Here is an 11,631-nt window from a genome sequence, read left to right on the forward strand (position 1 = left end):
TGGAAACTTTTAGTTTAGCTGTTAATGAAGTTTCGTTTTTTTAGGTCTGAAAATTCATTGTCTGCTGGCGCTGTACACTTTTTCTAAGTGTTGCAATATCTCATGAAGGAAATACTGGACAATCAAATTAATGACTTTCCAGGCTTCAGGATGCCTTTCTACACTATATAAAGGTGGAAATGTACATTGGAAACGTTTGGTTTAGCTGTTATAAAAGTTTGGTTTTTTAGTGCTGTAAATGCATTTTCAGCTCGCGCTGTACACATTTGCTATGAGAGGCATTATCTCATAAGGGAAATATTGGACAATCAAATTAATGACTGCCCAGGCTTCAGGATGTCTTTTTACACTATATAAAGGTGGAAATATACATTGGAAACGTTTAGTTTAGCTGTTAATGAAGTTTCGTTTTTTTAGTGCTGAAAATTCATTGTCTGCTGGCGCTGTACACTTTTTCTAAGTGTTGCAATATCTCATGAAGGAAATACTGGACAATCAAATTTATGACTTTCCAGGCTTCAGGATGCCTTTCTACACTATATAAAGGTGGAAATTTACATTGGAAACGTTTGGTTTAGCTGTTATAAAAGTTTGTTTTTTTAGTGCTGTAAATACATTTTCAGCTCGCGCTGTACACATTTGCTATGAGAGGCATTATCTCATAAGGGAAATATTGGACAATCAGATTAATGACTGCCCAGGCTTCAGGATGTCTTTTTACACTATATAAAGGTGGAAATTTACATTGGAAACGTTTGGTTTAGCTGTTATAAAAGTTTGGTTTTTTAGTGCTTAAAATGCATTTTCAGCTCGCACCGTACACATTTGCTATGTGAGGCATTATCTCATAAGGGAAATACTGGACAATCAAATTAATGACTTCCCAGGCTTCAGGATGCCTTTTTACACTCTATAAAGGTGGAAATTTACATTGGAAACGCTTGGTTTAGCTGTTATAAAAGTTTGTTTTTTTCGTGCTGTAAATGCATTTTCAGCTCGCGCTGTACACATTTGCAATGAGAGGCATTATCTCATAAGGGAAATATTGGACAATCAAATTAATGACTGCCCAGGCTTCAGGATGTCTTTTTACACTATATAAAGGTGGAAATTTACATTGGAAACTTTTAGTTTAGCTGTTAATGAAGTTTCGTTTTTTTAGTGCTGAAAATTCATTGTCTGCTGGCGCTGTACACTTTTTCTAAGTGTTGCAATATCTCATGAAGGAAATACTGGACAATCAAATTAATGACTTTCCAGGCTTCAGGATGCCTTTCTACACTATATAAAGGTGGAAATGTACATTGGAAACGTTTGGTTTAGCTGTTATAAAAGTTTGGTTTTTTAGTGCTGTAAATGCATTTTCAGCTCGCGCTGTACACATTTGCTATGAGAGGCATTATCTCATAAGGGAAATATTGGACAATCAAATTAATGACTGCCCAGGCTTCAGGATGTCTTTTTACACTATATAAGGGTGGAAATTTACATTGGAAACGTTTAGTTTAGCTGTTAATGAAGTTTCGTTTTTTTAGTGCTGAAAATTCATTGTCTGCTGGCGCTGTACACTTTTTCTAAGTGTTGCAATATCTCATGAAGGAAATACTGGACAATCAAATTAATGACTTTCCAGGCTTCAGGATGCCTTTCTACACTATATAAAGGTGGAAATGTACATTGGAAACGTTTGGTTTAGCTGTTATAAAAGTTTGGTTTTTTAGTGCTGTAAATGCATTTTCAGCTCGCGCTGTACACATTTGCTATGAGAGGCATTATCTCATAAGGGAAATATTGGACAATCAAATTAATGACTGCCCAGGCTTCAGGATGTCTTTTTACACTATATAAAGGTGGAAATATACATTGGAAACGTTTAGTTTAGCTGTTAATGAAGTTTCGTTTTTTTAGTGCTGAAAATTCATTGTCTGCTGGCGCTGTACACTTTTTCTAAGTGTTGCAATATCTCATGAAGGAAATACTGGACAATCAAATTTATGACTTTCCAGGCTTCAGGATGCCTTTCTACACTATATAAAGGTGGAAATTTACATTGGAAACGTTTGGTTTAGCTGTTATAAAAGTTTGTTTTTTTAGTGCTGTAAATACATTTTCAGCTCGCGCTGTACACATTTGCTATGAGAGGCATTATCTCATAAGGGAAATATTGGACAATCAAATTAATGACTGCCCAGGCTTCAGGATGTCTTTTTACACTATATAAAGGTGGAAATTTACATTGGAAACGTTTGGTTTAGCTGTTATAAAAGTTTGTTTTTTTAGTGCTTAAAATGCATTTTCAGCTCGCACTGTACACATTTGCTATGTGAGGCATTATCTCATAAGGGAAATACTGGACAATCAAATTAATGACTTCCCAGGCTTCAGGATGCCTTTTTACACTCTATAAAGGTGGAAATTTACATTGGAAACGTTTGGTTTAGCTGTTATAAAAGTTTGTTTTTTTCGTGCTGTAAATGCATTTTCAGCTCGCGCTGTACACATTTGCAATGAGAGGCATTATCTCATAAGGGAAATATTGGACAATCAAATTAATGACTGCCCAGGCTTCAGGATGTCTTTTTACACTATATAAAGGTGGAAATTTACATTGGAAACGTTTAGTTTAGCTGTTAATGAAGTTTCGTTTTTTTTAGTGCTGAAAATTCATTGTCTGCTGGCGCTGTACACTTTTTCTAAGTGTTGCAATATCTCATGAAGGAAATACTGGACAATCAAATTAATGACTTTCCAGGCTTCAGGATGCCTTTCTACACTATATAAAGGTGGAAATTTACATTGGAAACGTTTGGTTTAGCTGTTATAAAAGTTTGGTTTTTTAGTGCTGTAAATGCATTTTCAGCTCGCGCTGTACACATTTGCTATGAGAGGCATTATCTCATAAGGGAAATATTGGACAATCAAATTAATGACTGCCCAGGCTTCAGGATGTCTTTTTACACTATATAAAGGTGGAAATCTACATTGGAAACGTTTGGTTTAGCTGTTATAAAAGTTTGGTTTTTTAGTGCTGTAAATGCATTTTCAGCTCGCGCTGTACACATTTGCTATGTGAGGCATTATCTCATAAGGGAAATACTGGACAATCAAATTAATGACTGCCCAGGCTTCAGGATGTCTTTTTACACTATATAAAGGTGGAAATTTACATTGGAAATGTTTGGTTTAGCTGTTATAAAAGTTTGTTTTTTTAGTGCTGTGAAAATGCATTTTCAGCTCGCACTGTACACATTTGCTATGTGAGGCATTATCTCATAAGGGAAATACTGGACAATCAAATTAATGACTTCCCAGGCTTCAGGATGCCTTTTTACACTCTATAAATGTGGAAATTTACATTGGAAACGTTTGGTTTAGCTGTTAATGAAGTTTCGTTTTTTTAGTGCTGAAAATTCATTGTCTGCTGGCGCTGTACACTTTTTCTAAGTGTTGCAATATCTCATGAAGGAAAATACTGGACAATCAAATTAATGACTTTCCAGGCTTCAGGATGCCTTTCTACACTATATAAAGGTGGAAATTTACATTGGAAACGTTTGGTTTAGCTGTTATAAAAGTTTGGTTTTTTAGTGCTGTAAATGCATTTTCAGCTCGCGCTGTACACATTTGCTATGAGAGGCATTATCTCATAAGGGAAATATTGGACAATCAAATTAATGACTGCCCAGGCTTCAGGATGTCTTTTTACACTATATAAAGGTGGAAATTTACATTGGAAACGTTTGGTTTAGCTGTTATAAAAGTTTGTTTTTTTAGTGCTGTAAATGCATTTTCAGCTCGCGCTGTACACATTTGCTTATGAGAGGCATTATCTCATAAGGGAAATATTGGACAATCAAATTAATGGCTGCCCAGGCTTCAGGATGTCTTTTTACTCTATATAAAGGTGGAAATTTACATTGGAAACGTTTAGTTTAGCTGTTAATGAAGTTTCGTTTTTTTAGTGCTGAAAATTCATTGTCTGCTGGCGCTGTACACTTTTTCTAAGTGTTGCAATATCTCATGAAGGAAATACTGGACAATCAAATCAATGACTTTCCAGGCTTCAGGATGCCTTTCTACACTAGATAAAGGTGGAAATTTACATTGGAAACGTTTGGTTTAGCTGTTATAAAAGTTTGGTTTTTTAGTGCTGTAAATGCATTTTCAGCTCGCACTGTACACATTTGCTATGTGAGGCATTATCTCATAAGGGAAATACTGGACAATCAAATTAATGACTTCCCAGGCTTCAGGATGCCTTTTTACACTCTATAAATGTGGAAATTTACATTGGAAACGTTTGGTTTAGCTGTTAATGAAGTTTCGTTTTTTTAGTGCTGAAAATTCATTGTCTGCTGGCGCTGTACACTTTTTCTAAGTGTTGCAATATCTCATGAAGGAAATACTGGACAATCAAATGAATCACTTTCCAGGCTTCATGATGCCTTTCTACACTATATAAAGGTGGGAATTTACATTGGAAACGTTTGGTTTAGCTGTTATAAAAGTTTGGTTTTTTAGTGCTGTAAATGCATTTTCAGCTCGCGCTGTACACATTTGCTATGAGAGGCATTATCTCATAAGGGAAATATTGGACAATCAAATTAATGACTGCCCAGGCTTCAGGATGTCTTTTTACACTATATAAAGGTGGAAATTTACATTGGAAACTTTTAGTTTAGCTGTTAATGAAGTTTCGTTTTTTTAGTGCTGAAAATTCATTGTCTGCTGGCGCTGTACACTTTTTCTAAGTGTTGCAATATCTCATGAAGGAAATACTGGACAATCAAATTAATGACTTTCCAGGCTTCAGGATGCCTTTCTACACTATATAAAGGTGGAAATGTACATTGGAAACGTTTGGTTTAGCTGTTATAAAAGTTTGGTTTTTTAGTGCTGTAAATGCATTTTCAGCTCGCGCTGTACACATTTGCTATGAGAGGCATTATCTCATAAGGGAAATATTGGACAATCAAATTAATGACTGCCCAGGCTTCAGGATGTCTTTTTACACTATATAAGGGTGGAAATTTACATTGGAAACGTTTAGTTTAGCTGTTAATGAAGTTTCGTTTTTTTAGTGCTGAAAATTCATTGTCTGCTGGCGCTGTACACTTTTTCTAAGTGTTGCAATATCTCATGAAGGAAATACTGGACAATCAAATTAATGACTTTCCAGGCTTCAGGATGCCTTTCTACACTATATAAAGGTGGAAATGTACATTGGAAACGTTTGGTTTAGCTGTTATAAAAGTTTGGTTTTTTAGTGCTGTAAATGCATTTTCAGCTCGCGCTGTACACATTTGCTATGAGAGGCATTATCTCATAAGGGAAATATTGGACAATCAAATTAATGACTGCCCAGGCTTCAGGATGTCTTTTTACACTATATAAAGGTGGAAATATACATTGGAAACGTTTAGTTTAGCTGTTAATGAAGTTTCGTTTTTTTAGTGCTGAAAATTCATTGTCTGCTGGCGCTGTACACTTTTTCTAAGTGTTGCAATATCTCATGAAGGAAATACTGGACAATCAAATTTATGACTTTCCAGGCTTCAGGATGCCTTTCTACACTATATAAAGGTGGAAATTTACATTGGAAACGTTTGGTTTAGCTGTTATAAAAGTTTGTTTTTTTAGTGCTGTAAATACATTTTCAGCTCGCGCTGTACACATTTGCTATGAGAGGCATTATCTCATAAGGGAAATATTGGACAATCAAATTAATGACTGCCCAGGCTTCAGGATGTCTTTTTACACTATATAAAGGTGGAAATTTACATTGGAAACGTTTGGTTTAGCTGTTATAAAAGTTTGTTTTTTTAGTGCTTAAAATGCATTTTCAGCTCGCACTGTACACATTTGCTATGTGAGGCATTATCTCATAAGGGAAATACTGGACAATCAAATTAATGACTTCCCAGGCTTCAGGATGCCTTTTTACACTCTATAAAGGTGGAAATTTACATTGGAAACGTTTGGTTTAGCTGTTATAAAAGTTTGTTTTTTTCGTGCTGTAAATGCATTTTCAGCTCGCGCTGTACACATTTGCAATGAGAGGCATTATCTCATAAGGGAAATATTGGACAATCAAATTAATGACTGCCCAGGCTTCAGGATGTCTTTTTACACTATATAAAGGTGGAAATTTACATTGGAAACGTTTAGTTTAGCTGTTAATGAAGTTTCGTTTTTTTTAGTGCTGAAAATTCATTGTCTGCTGGCGCTGTACACTTTTTCTAAGTGTTGCAATATCTCATGAAGGAAATACTGGACAATCAAATTAATGACTTTCCAGGCTTCAGGATGCCTTTCTACACTATATAAAGGTGGAAATTTACATTGGAAACGTTTGGTTTAGCTGTTATAAAAGTTTGGTTTTTTAGTGCTGTAAATGCATTTTCAGCTCGCGCTGTACACATTTGCTATGAGAGGCATTATCTCATAAGGGAAATATTGGACAATCAAATTAATGACTGCCCAGGCTTCAGGATGTCTTTTTACACTATATAAAGGTGGAAATCTACATTGGAAACGTTTGGTTTAGCTGTTATAAAAGTTTGGTTTTTTAGTGCTGTAAATGCATTTTCAGCTCGCGCTGTACACATTTGCTATGTGAGGCATTATCTCATAAGGGAAATACTGGACAATCAAATTAATGACTGCCCAGGCTTCAGGATGTCTTTTTACACTATATAAAGGTGGAAATTTACATTGGAAATGTTTGGTTTAGCTGTTATAAAAGTTTGTTTTTTTAGTGCTGTGAAAATGCATTTTCAGCTCGCACTGTACACATTTGCTATGTGAGGCATTATCTCATAAGGGAAATACTGGACAATCAAATTAATGACTTCCCAGGCTTCAGGATGCCTTTTTACACTCTATAAATGTGGAAATTTACATTGGAAACGTTTGGTTTAGCTGTTAATGAAGTTTCGTTTTTTTAGTGCTGAAAATTCATTGTCTGCTGGCGCTGTACACTTTTTCTAAGTGTTGCAATATCTCATGAAGGAAAATACTGGACAATCAAATTAATGACTTTCCAGGCTTCAGGATGCCTTTCTACACTATATAAAGGTGGAAATTTACATTGGAAACGTTTGGTTTAGCTGTTATAAAAGTTTGGTTTTTTAGTGCTGTAAATGCATTTTCAGCTCGCGCTGTACACATTTGCTATGAGAGGCATTATCTCATAAGGGAAATATTGGACAATCAAATTAATGACTGCCCAGGCTTCAGGATGTCTTTTTACACTATATAAAGGTGGAAATTTACATTGGAAACGTTTGGTTTAGCTGTTATAAAAGTTTGTTTTTTTAGTGCTGTAAATGCATTTTCAGCTCGCGCTGTACACATTTGCTTATGAGAGGCATTATCTCATAAGGGAAATATTGGACAATCAAATTAATGGCTGCCCAGGCTTCAGGATGTCTTTTTACTCTATATAAAGGTGGAAATTTACATTGGAAACGTTTAGTTTAGCTGTTAATGAAGTTTCGTTTTTTTAGTGCTGAAAATTCATTGTCTGCTGGCGCTGTACACTTTTTCTAAGTGTTGCAATATCTCATGAAGGAAATACTGGACAATCAAATCAATGACTTTCCAGGCTTCAGGATGCCTTTCTACACTAGATAAAGGTGGAAATTTACATTGGAAACGTTTGGTTTAGCTGTTATAAAAGTTTGGTTTTTTAGTGCTGTAAATGCATTTTCAGCTCGCACTGTACACATTTGCTATGTGAGGCATTATCTCATAAGGGAAATACTGGACAATCAAATTAATGACTTCCCAGGCTTCAGGATGCCTTTTTACACTCTATAAATGTGGAAATTTACATTGGAAACGTTTGGTTTAGCTGTTAATGAAGTTTCGTTTTTTTAGTGCTGAAAATTCATTGTCTGCTGGCGCTGTACACTTTTTCTAAGTGTTGCAATATCTCATGAAGGAAATACTGGACAATCAAATTAATCACTTTCCAGGCTTCATGATGCCTTTCTACACTATATAAAGGTGGGAATTTACATTGGAAACGTTTGGTTTAGCTGTTATAAAAGTTTGGTTTTTTAGTGCTGTAAATGCATTTTCAGCTCGCGCTGTACACATTTGCTATGAGAGGCATTATCTCATAAGGGAAATATTGGACAATCAAATTAATGACTGCCCAGGCTTCAGGATGTCTTTTTACACTATATAAAGGTGGAAATTTACATTGGAAACGTTTAGTTTAGCTGTTATAAAAGTTTGTTTTTTTAGTGCTGTAAATGCATTTTCAGCTCGCGCTGTACACATTTGCTATGTGAGGCATTATCTCATAAGGGAAATACTGGACAATCAAATTAATGACTGCCCAGGCTTCAGGATGTCTTTTTACACTCTATAAAGGTGGAAATTTACATTGGAAACGTTTGGTTTAGCTGTTATAAAAGTTTGGTTTTTTAGTGCTGAAAATGCATTTTCAGCTCGCACTGTACACATTTGCTATGTGAGGCATTATCTCATAAGGGAAATACTGGACAATCAAATTAATGACTTCCCAGGCTTCAGGATGCCTTTTTACACTCTATAAATGTGGAAATTTACATTGGAAACGTTTGGTTTAGCTGTTAATGAAGTTTCGTTTTTTTAGTGCTGAAAATTCATTGTCTGCTGGCGCTGTACACTTTTTCTAAGTGTTGCAATATCTCATGAAGGAAATACTGGACAATCAAATTAATGACTTTCCAGGCTTCAGGATGCCTTTCTACACTATATAAAGGTGGAAATTTACATTTGAAACGTTTGGTTTAGCTGTTATAAAAGTTTGGTTTTTTAGTGCTGTAAATGCATTTTCAGCTCGCACTGTACACATTTGCTATGAGAGGCATTATCTCATAAGGGAAATATTGGACAATCAAATTAATGACTGCCCAGGCTTCAGGATGTCTTTTTACACTATATAAAGGTGGAAATTTACATTGGAAACGTTTGGTTTAGCTGTTTAAAAGTTTGGTTTTTTAGTGCTTAAAATGCATTTTCAGCTCGCGCTGTACACATTTGCAATGAGAGGCATTATCTCACAAGGAAAATATTGGACAATCAAATTAATGACTGCCCAGGCTTCAGGATGTCTTTTTACACTATATAAAGGTGGAAATTTACATTGGAAACGTTTAGTTTAGCTTTTAATGAAGTTTCGTTTTTTTTAGTGCTGAAAATTCATTGTCTGCTGGCGCTGTACACTTTTTCTAAGTGTTGCAATATCTCATGAAGGAAATACTGGACAATCAAATTAATGACTTTCCAGGCTTCAGGATGTCTTTTTACACTATATAAAGGTGGAAATTTACATTGCAAACGTTTGGTTTAGCTGTTATAAAAGTTTGGTTTTTTAGTGCTGTAAATGCATTTTCAGCTCGCGCTGTACACATTTGCTATGAGAGGCATTATCTCATAAGGGAAATATTGGACAATCAAATTAATGGCTGCCTAGGCTTCAGGATGTCTTTTTACACTATATAAAGGTGGAAATTTACATTGGAAACTTTTAGTTTAGCTGTTAATGAAGTTTCGTTTTTTTAGTGCTGAAAATTCATTGTCTGCTGGCGCTGTACACTTTTTCTAAGTGTTGCAATATCTCATGAAGGAAATACTGGACAATCAAATTAATGACTTTCCAGGCTTCAGGATGCCTTTCTACACTATATAAAGGTGGAAATGTACATTGGAAACGTTTGGTTTAGCTGTTATAAAAGTTTGTTTTTTTAGTGCTGTAAATGCATTTTCAGCTCGCGCTGTACACATTTGCTATGAGAGGCATTATCTCATAAGGGAAATATTGGACAATCAAATTAATGACTGCCCAGGCTTCAGGATGTCTTTTTACACTATATAAGGGTGAAAATTTACATTGGAAACGTTTAGTTTAGCTGTTAATGAAGTTTCGTTTTTTTAGTGCTGAAAATTCATTGTCTGCTGGCGCTGTACACTTTTTCTAAGTGTTGCAATATCTCATGAAGGAAATACTGGACAATCAAATTAATGACTTTCCAGGCTTCAGGATGCCTTTCTACACCATATAAAGGTGGAAATGTACATTGGAAACGTTTGGTTTAGCTGTTATAAAAGTTTGGTTTTTTAGTGCTGTAAATGCATTTTCAGCTCGCGCTGTACACATTTGCTATGAGAGGCATTATCTCATAAGGGAAATATTGGACAATCAAATTAATGACTGCCCAGGCTTCAGGATGTCTTTTTACACTATATAAAGGTGGAAATATACATTGGAAACGTTTAGTTTAGCTGTTAATGAAGTTTCGTTTTTTTAGTGCTGAAAATTCATTGTCTGCTGGCGCTGTACACTTTTTCTAAGTGTTGCAATATCTCATGAAGGAAATACTGGACAATCAAATTTATGACTTTCCAGGCTTCAGGATGCCTTTCTACACTATATAAAGGTGGAAATTTACATTGGAAACGTTTGGTTTAGCTGTTATAAAAGTTTGTTTTTTAGTGCTGTAAATACATTTTCAGCTCGCGCTGTACACATTTGCTATGAGAGGCATTATCTCATAAGGGAAATATTGGACAATCAAATTAATGACTGCCCAGGCTTCAGGATGTCTTTTTACACTATATAAAGGTGGAAATTTACATTGGAAACGTTTGGTTTAGCTGTTATAAAAGTTTGGTTTTTTAGTGCTTAAAATGCATTTTCAGCTCGCACTGTACACATTTGCTATGTGAGGCATTATCTCATAAGGGAAATACTGGACAATCAAATTAATGACTTCCCAGGCTTCAGGATGCCTTTTTACACTCTATAAAGGTGGAAATTTACATTGGAAACGTTTGGTTTAGCTGTTATAAAAGTTTGTTTTTTTCGTGCTGTAAATGCATTTTCAGCTCGCGCTGTACACATTTGCAATGAGAGGCATTATCTCATAAGGGAAATATTGGACAATCAAATTAATGACTGCCCAGGCTTCAGGATGTCTTTTTACACTATATAAAGGTGGAAATTTACATTGGAAACGTTTAGTTTAGCTGTTAATGAAGTTTCGTTTTTTTTAGTGCTGAAAATTCATTGTCTGCTGGCGCTGTACACTTTTTCTAAGTGTTGCAATATCTCATGAAGGAAATACTGGACAATCAAATTAATGACTTTCCAGGCTTCAGGATGCCTTTCTACACTATATAAAGGTGGAAATTTACATTTGAAACGTTTGGTTTAGCTGTTATATAAGTTTGGTTTTTTAGTGCTGTAAATGCATTTTCAGCTCGCGCTGTACACATTTGCTATGAGAGGCATTATCTCATAAGGGAAATATTGGACAATCAAATTAATGACTGCCCAGGCTTCAGGATGTCTTTTTACACTATATAAAGGTGGAAATTTACATTGGAAACGTTTGGTTTAGCTGTTATAAAAGTTTGGTTTTTTAGTGCTGAAAATGCATTTTCAGCTCGCACTGTACACATTTGCTATGTGAGGCATTATCTCATAAGGGAAATACTGGACAATCAAATTAATGACTTCCCAGGCTTCAGGATGCCTTTTTACACTCTATAAATGTGGAAATTTACATTGGAAACGTTTGGTTTAGCTGTTAATGAAGTTTCGTTTTTTTAGTGCTGAAAATTCATTGTCTGCTG

Source organism: Idiotropiscis lumnitzeri, unplaced genomic scaffold (assembly GCF_059441095.1).
Source record: "Idiotropiscis lumnitzeri isolate Australia: NSW breed Sydney's pygmy pipehorse unplaced genomic scaffold, RoL_Ilum_1.0 HiC_scaffold_186, whole genome shotgun sequence".
Taxonomy (NCBI): domain Eukaryota; kingdom Metazoa; phylum Chordata; class Actinopteri; order Syngnathiformes; family Syngnathidae; genus Idiotropiscis; species Idiotropiscis lumnitzeri.